We start from the raw sequence: 7,271 nt of genomic DNA, 5'->3' as shown, positions 1-7,271 counted from the left end.
TCATGCGTAAGGAACACAAAGGATTTGTGGAGGCTTGACCACTTTGTTCATCGACCAATAGAAGGTGTAAAACAGCAGGTAGGCGGGGCTTTGGTATATCCCGTGACATCATACAGAGCCAAGCGTAGAAAAACAATCTGAAGCCTGACCTTTTGGGATTACCTGTTCATACACTGACCTCGTTACCTGAAACTTTGGCCATTTTTTAATATGAAACTCCTAACAGCGTGTTTGTGTATGACAGACAAAATGAAAACACACCATAGGTCCAAAACTAGAAAATCCCACAGGCCCCAGCCAATCTTAAATCTTCACTCTAATTAGAATACAACACAAAGTGATGTGTTTCCTTGAAAACTGTATTTAAAAAACATGAACAACACAGCCCCCCACCCCACCCCCCGCATCTCTGGACAGGATAAGTGGAAGATGGATATTTATATAAATATATAACTATACATACTTGTGTGTAATTTCAAACTGAATCTCTGTTATTACTGCGGCCCACCTGCAGTACCTTTGGCCCACACTTTGTGAACCACTGGACTAGACAGTTTGATCCTTTGACCTGACCTTTACTTGCACCCAAGGCAAAAGAGGCAGAATAATGAAGTGTGTGATCTCAACTCTACGCACCAACTGGATGAAGCTGTAACTTGACACAGGCAGTTCTGCTATCAAACCACACAGGTTACTCTTATATAGGGTTTCATTTTTTTTTTGTTTGTTTCTTTTACTGCTTATGCAGCTGCTGCTCCTCATAGATATAGTTTCTCTTTTCCAGGACACTGTGTCGTTCATGTCATATACATAGCTTCAAATGCTTCAGTGCTCCCAAATTGCTCCATTTCAGCCCCCAGTGGTCAGCAGCAGAGGGCTGCGACTGTACTGGGCCGTTCCCAGGTGTATGCAGAGAAGGCGTACAAATGTGAGAGAGAAACAACACCTTCTCTGGATGAATAAAGATAAATGAGACAGGGCCAGTTTCAGTGAGTAAACTCCAGACTGTTTCTGACACATGGAGATAAAAATACTCGCGGCTTGGTTCGCATCTCGATCGGTGACATAAATATTATTCAGTTTCAGAGTCTAAATGAAGGCAAAAAAAAAAGTGTTTTACTGCATCACTGCATGCAGCAGCATTGTGACTGTGTTGTGACTGCTGCAAAAAAAAAACAAAAAAAACAGAAAAATAAGAAATATTCTTATTTAAAGCATGATTAACTGCCATAAAGCTTCAACAAAGCTTCACTCTGATCTCCAGGAAACAAAGGATGTGATAACTTGGCTACAATTATAACAATTATGCTCCGAGTACGTCCTTCTTCTCTGTGTGTGTGTAAAAGACGTCAGAGGACAGGTGTCATCAGGTAGAGAAACCCCGACTGTGAGCTCTCCTTAGCTTTATCAGCCTGTCTTTGTCTAATCAGCTCCTATTGTTAATACTGCTGTATTCCTCATTAGCTGCCATTGTTAACAAGCACGTTTAATTATGCTAGTTACAAGACTGTTGGCAGAGCTCAAAACAAAATAATAAAATCCCCCTCCAACCCGTCCTATTAAAAAGCCAGGAAGACAGAAGGGTAAGAAGAAAAGCGGGAATGCAGAAAGGAGAAAATAAGAAACAGGAATACTAAGTGGGGGAAGAGAAAAAAAAACTGCCACGAAATAAAGAAGAAAGAAACAAAGATAGACCGACAAAAATAGTCCATGTGAAACAAAACAAACACTCTTTGTGTGGGAAAATACCTGCCGGGCTGCTGCCGCCACCGCCACCGCAGTTAGTTACCGCTGATCCCCGGAGAGCGGCTCTCCTGGGTTCCCCCTAAAACATGGCAGCAGAGGAGGAAACAAAACATGGGCGTCAGGAGTCTCAAAGCACAAAACAAATTATCCCCCAGCTGTTACATAACCCGTTCAAAGGCCTGAAACAAGGTGAGGAGAATATCACACGAATCTCAAAGTCTTTCAAGTCACTTCAGTCAAACACAAATTTAGAAACACCTCAGTCTAGTTCATTTTTGGTTATTAAAAACAAGAAAGGAAGATGGGTGACACGTCTAATATTTGAAATGTATTTTTTATATTTAACTAACCTGTAAAAGGTTCATGTGGTGGTGGTGGTGGTGGTGGTGGTGGGGGGGTGATAAAGAGATAAAGAAGCTGTAAATTAAACATAGTACTGCTTCAGGTAGGCTACAAAGTTCATCTGATCTCAGTCCAGGCAAATTTTATATATTGCACGCTATTTAAGCTGCTCGAGCCTGTCTATAGCTGCTTTGCATCTGCAAGCCGATTTGCAACCCACCTCCACTCTGGTTCCCCCTTTTCGTCACACTTCTTAATCAATGCCACGTCTGTTTTCATTGATGTGTGTTCCGATCTGTCTCGCAGGTCAAAGCCATCAAATTTAAATGGAAATAATCTAGAAAAAAAATCTGCTTTCGACTATAGCAGTCCTGAACGAAATTAATGTTTATTGCGTGATGAGTTTAGGGTGGGGTTCAGCCACATACAGACCTGAAGCATCAAACTTACAGATGGCTCGCCTGTGAGTCCAATCCTGCCAAGTGGATGTCTTTGGTTCGCAGAAAACCAGTGCACAGTGTTTGGATTTTGTGTATTTTTATGAAGATTTTTCAGGCTGTTCAAGTTAGGACAGGCTCCAGCCCCACAACAACCATGAGTGGATGGAAGATGAATTTAAGTAATTAATTAATGATGGATGGACCATTCATTGGCAAACAGTTCAAAATAGTACAAAATACTAACGTTTTGATGTGTTCTTTACAGATTATTCAGCGGTTTTACTGGTGCTAGGTGTGGCTAAAATGACAATGACACCCATAACATACAGTTTTTAAACCTCAAGTTCTGCATTTTGGCTCTCCCAATGGGTCTCCCTGAAAACAAAGACACTTGCCAATCACAGGAGAGTTGTACTCTAAATCACACCCGTATTTATAATCTATTTAACTCAAATCTGACAGTAATTTACAAAATATTGTTGTACTGTAAAAAAGACTTGGAACTAGCAACTGACACCACAAACACATCATAAAGGTGTAGGTTTAGGAACCGCCCCCTAGTGGCCACTGGGGAAAAATGCAGCTTTAAGGTAATTCCAGCTGTATAGGTTGAGGTTTTCCACAGTCTATGAGGTAATTCCTTCCTCTGAGGAATATTTTTTAAAGCTAAAAGTCCAATCTACAAGCATGTTCCCCTCTCCTGCAGTGACAGAGGGAGGATGTTGGGTTTTGTTTTGTTTTTTGTTTTTTTTTGGGGGGGGGGGGGGGGGGGGGCATACTGGGAGTAGGTGTGAATTATGCAAATAAATTGTGACACAATCTTGGACAGGAATCCAGTGAGGAAGAAACTGGCTGAAGGAGGAATATGGCGGCATTGGTGGCTGTGGTGGTGGCGGGGCCCTCCTTCCCCCTCCTCCCCACCGCTCGCTCTTTACCTTGAGGCAGGAGCTTATCTTATTTGCCGCCTTTTTTAAAGAAGTGTCAGGATTAACATAAGCACCTCCACCATTGTGCTCGCACTCAAAATAATTTTTATCTGCCCGCACTCTCAGGGGAGACAATCGGCGTTTTATCAGGTAAGCGAACCCCCCCCCCCCCCCCAACAACCACCACATGAAATGTGCCTTTCAGGACTGCCACCACCAGCCCTCTGTTTGCCAGTTTATATTTAGAAATACACCACTTCATTTTCCTGTCTCCAGAAAGGAGGCAGGATGATACAGAAGGCCTCAGGAGGGTGGAGGTGTGTGTGTGTGTGTGGAAGGGGGGGGGGGGGTCTTCCACATGAATACCAGCTGGTTAAAAAGGTACAAGTGAGGATAAAAATGCAACTCTTTTCAGATTATCTCATGAACCTGTTCACCTACACCTGTATCTGAAACATCATCTGCGCTTTTCCCACCACGACAAGCGAATTTTAAATGCTCCCTCTTGGTTTACCCCTTTTGCCCTGTGGAAATTGCCCATTAAGGGGATTTTTCTTTTTTCTTCTCTTTTGGCAGCTGAGGTTGACAGGAAACAGAGCAGGAAATGATATAATGGTTGCAAACCGGAGTGTTTCTCCCATGCCCAGCTGCTCCTCATATGACCTCGGAGGCTGAGAGCTGGAAGGAGGAGGAGGAGGAGGAGGAGCTGGCATGCCTGGCATTGCTGTCTATTCTTAACAATGGAGGGTTCAAAGTTTTATTTTCATTTCTTTGGCTGAGGTTTCTGTATGGCTGAGTGTCTGTCCATGTATGGCAACAATGAGAGGAGAAATTAATCTTAAGATACTGTAGCTGTTTAGGTGTTTTGTGCAGGGACAGTCAAAGAGAAAAAGAAGCTGGTGGTGGATTAGTTAACTAATAAGGACTTTACCAATAGTGTATGTGTTGATGTAGGTTTACCAACATTTAGCCAATACATATGGTGCATTTAATTTCAGTTACTCTGCCCATTAAAAAAAAAAAAAAACATACCATTTAAACTTTTAACCATAATGTAGTGGTTTACACATTTGCTTGGCTAGCAAAGGGTCACTGGTTTTATTCTAGCCAGTGAATAAAACATGAAGGTGTTGTGCTTCCTTGTCACAGGGCGTCAGCTAAAATTAATTTTTACCATTTAAATTTGTTCAATCTCTCCTTCAGGGTCGTCCCCTCGTGCGCCTCTGGACTGCTACTTTCCAACTGCTCCCAGAAGGTCCCGCTGTGAACACACAGAGGGCAAACATCAACCTCTGAGTCAAACTGACCCGACTCTCATGGGAGGATCAACACTCTGACTATAAATCCACAGACCAAACAGTAGTTCATAGCGTAAAGTTCTTCTTTCTAATAGGGTTACACAACATGAATTCATTTCCTAGGGTCAAATTGTCAATATGTCAAGTACAGACTGACCGATGTAGGATTTTTAAAACTACTACAATCCTGATATTTGGTGATATAAAAATCCATTACATTTTTCCTTTCAGACACCCGAAACATTAACAGATTTTTCTAACACATGTTATGTGCAGTTAATCATGACTCCTCACTAAGATAATGTGACAAATCTTGTTTTATTGTCACAAGTCATGGATTACTTGATTACACTCTGCGCATCTCTGCTAAGATCAGCTGATTGTTGTGTTTGTGACAATCCAAACAAACAGGGAGGTTCCAGAGTGTCCTTTGGTGGATAAAATATGTTACAGCCTTCGTTACTTTTTAAATTTTTACTTGCAGATTTTTTAAAAAAAAACACTGATGTGAGCCAGACCAACACAATTGTCCGTAACTTTAAAAAAAAAATATGTATTTAAAAAAAACTGTAACCAAACGCAGGACAAAAACTTTTAATCTACCTGAAAACAGGCAGTAGTCATACACAGAAAAGTAGGCAGCAATGCAAACAAGAAGGGTAGTAGGCAATAGGCATAAGCCCATAGAGCAGACCTAAAGTCATACATGAAAAGACCAAATGTAACACTAAAGGGAAAAAAAATCACAACACTAGAAAGTTGGACAAACAGAACAAAGTGGAATGGAACAGAGAGACACTTGGAGTTTATATACAGGTGAGTAGTTCAGTGACAGGGACCAGGTAAGGACAATTGAACAGAGGTGACACTAATGAGGGCGGGGCAGAAAATCACAAACATAATCTAAACATAATCACAAGCCATGACAAAAACGTACACAGCAAACAGACATACAGTACAGAGAATACATGTTCACAAAATTTGCAAATGCATGTGCAAGACCGACTGCACAGACACAAATACACATCATCCTAAAAGTGAAGTAAGAGAATGTACCTTCATAGTTTTATTTGTAGCTCACTGCATTTGTATTGAACAGAGCAATCAAGCTAATGTTAGAAAGACATTGTGATGGTCTTTGCTTCTAGTTTGTGCGGCACTCTTCAGTTTTCCACAACTGCTCAGCAAGTAGTTGGCAAGTGTTTGCAGACAAGTCAACATCCTCCATAGAACTGCGGCAATCTGCTGACATCCAAAGTAGTCAGAAGGAGATTTTTGGTAAAGTGTTGTATACCTCTTTGCCACTAATTTCACCTTGCAACCTCCAGCAACCACTCACAATTGGTTGGGTAATACCCATCTTGCCGTAGTGACTAGTGGTTGCCAACCGGTCTCTAGACTTCAGCCAGAATCGGCTCTCTGTGACATTGTCCTCTTCCCCAAATTAAAACTCAAGTTGAAAGGTCACTTTTTTAAAAGACATCCAGTTGAATTTGAGATGAACAAGTGCCCAGTTCAGAAGAGGACTAAAAACCATAAAGGCAAATGCAACCAAACTGAAATCAGATGTGATTTGAGAAAGTTTACGATTGCATCAGCTATAGCTCACGGTAGCCTCGGCCTTTTCTTCTAGTGTTTTTCTGTTAGGATTTTGCATAGACAGAGCGGTCAGCATTTAATTTAGTGTTCCTGATTTTACAAATAAAGGTTTGTAATACACACAGAAGTCAGATAAGGAAAGTAGCCGAAATCTAAAGTGTAAGCGTGTGCAGCCTGATTGCTTACTTGTGACTCCTCTTTAACAGTTAAAGATAATACAATTATATCAAGGCTCTACTCATGTGCTACATTACATCCAAGATTGTACAAGCCAAAAATGTCTTTGCATGCATGTGAGGGACTTTTTCCCATCTGTTTGAGCCAACAGCAGGAAATTATGTCATTTTTTTCCCCCTTCAAAGCAGAAACCTTCATACCTCTCTGATGCTACTCACAATTGGTTAATATACATTCATGATCTGGAAATAAAATCAGTTTTAAATAAAATAAGCGAAAGATTTATTTGGGTAAAACTTCCCAAACATATAACTTTTGCTATGCAAACATAGAGAAATGTTATTGGTTAAATGCCCCAGATAGAAAGTCTAAGAAAAAGCATTAAGTTTACTCTTCTTGGCTTTCCTGTTCACATTTAATAAAACATGATAAATATTATATGAACTCTCTCCTGTGTTTGGACATGTTTGGAGGGATGGACACAGATATTTTCACAGAATTCCTTGGCTAATTAGGCACACAGTTTTCCATCTCTTCCAAATTTATCTTGACTGGGGCAATGAGAGAGAAACCTCTGAGCCAAAGTATAATATGAAAGTTTTGCCCCTCCTCCATCTGCTAAATTTGTGCACAGAGGCTTAATTGGGGCCAAATCTTGTCAGAGCGTCTTCTAGTGAACATCCACTACAGGAGATCACCATAAGGATCCAAACTTTTAACAAACTAACACTTAGTTTCTTTCT

The 7,271-nt window shown here is 40.9% G+C and overlaps 1 long non-coding RNA gene across 1 annotated transcript in view; it reads right to left on the bottom strand.

Moving 5' to 3' along the window:
* Positions 1-1,748: 1,748 nt before the first annotated feature.
* LOC115790661 (uncharacterized) overlaps positions 1,749-7,271 on the bottom strand; it is an 87,461-nt gene continuing 81,938 nt past the window's right edge. Inside the window, exons 3-4 of the long non-coding RNA XR_004020798.1 lie at positions 4,629-4,715; positions 1,749-1,825 (exon numbers count right to left, since the gene is read on the bottom strand). This is a non-coding gene — a long non-coding RNA (uncharacterized LOC115790661). The remainder of the gene's footprint in view (positions 1,826-4,628; positions 4,716-7,271) is intronic.

The sequence above is a fragment of the Archocentrus centrarchus genome, chromosome 2 (assembly GCF_007364275.1).
Source record: "Archocentrus centrarchus isolate MPI-CPG fArcCen1 chromosome 2, fArcCen1, whole genome shotgun sequence".
NCBI classification, from domain to species: domain Eukaryota; kingdom Metazoa; phylum Chordata; class Actinopteri; order Cichliformes; family Cichlidae; genus Archocentrus; species Archocentrus centrarchus.
The sequence above is the reverse complement of the archived record's forward strand: the minus strand, read 5'-3'. Positions and strand labels throughout refer to the sequence as shown.